The sequence below is a fragment of the Sinocyclocheilus grahami genome, unplaced genomic scaffold, assembly GCF_001515645.1.
Source record: "Sinocyclocheilus grahami isolate Dianchi unplaced genomic scaffold, SAMN03320097.WGS_v1.1 scaffold8250.1, whole genome shotgun sequence".
Taxonomy (NCBI): domain Eukaryota; kingdom Metazoa; phylum Chordata; class Actinopteri; order Cypriniformes; family Cyprinidae; genus Sinocyclocheilus; species Sinocyclocheilus grahami.
Window position 1 is genome coordinate 1639 of NW_015511960.1, and position 862 is coordinate 2500.

General features: G+C 40.8%; 1 long non-coding RNA gene across 1 annotated transcript in view; it reads left to right on the forward strand.

The window, feature by feature from the left end:
- Positions 1 to 502: 502 nt before the first annotated feature.
- LOC107578005 (uncharacterized) overlaps positions 503 to 862 on the forward strand; it is a 3465-nt gene continuing 3105 nt past the window's right edge. The window contains exon 1 of the long non-coding RNA XR_001608279.1: positions 503 to 595. This is a non-coding gene — a long non-coding RNA (uncharacterized lncRNA). The remainder of the gene's footprint in view (positions 596 to 862) is intronic.

Here is an 862-nt window from a genome sequence, read left to right on the forward strand (position 1 = left end):
TGAGAGTGTGTGTGTGTGAGAGTGAGAGAGAGAGTGTGTGTGTGTGTGTGTGTGTGAGAGAGAGAGAGAGAGAGAGAGAGAGTGTGTGTGTGTGTGTGTCACCAGGAGAGAACACTCTAGCATCATGACATTCACACACACTCGTGCAGATGTGATTTATAGAAGTAGATGTTGGCACTGATGAGTATGCTGTTTACTAAGTCAGCCTTCACTAGTCCTAGTGCTGGTAGTGATGTGTGTGTGTCTCTGAGTGTGTGTTTGTACTGTAGTCATGAATGATTCCTCAGATCATGTGTGCTGCTGCTTTACTGAGTGATCAGATGCAGTGTTTTCACCTGCTGAACCAGAACACAGCTGAAAACTCTGAGCCAGATCACTGAGACGCAAACATCATACCGGTGAGTTTGGCTCGTTCACACACTCGCACTGTCCTGATGAATGCTGTGCTTGATTGACAGACAGCCTACATTTCCCAGCAGGCCGCGGGGCAGAAGCTCAAAGCCCTAAAGAGGTTTAAGTTTAGAGGATCAAACGACAGCTGGAGACAGACACACATCAGAGAGAACCACGGGCAACATGCCTCTCAAACGAGAAGGTGAGACACGATCAGCTCTGAGTGTGTGTGAGAGAGTGAGTGTGTGTGTGTGTGTGTGTCTATATATATATATATATAATGCATTACAATGCATGAATACTTTTATAATGCATTATACTAAAGGCTTTAAATGTTGTCATTACTTGAAATAAAATAAATAACTGAAATAAAATATAACAAATTTTTTTCAGCTGGTTGCCACATTTTAATTTAGTTTAATTTGATATACTAAAATAAACTGAAATAAATTAATAAAATTATATAGAC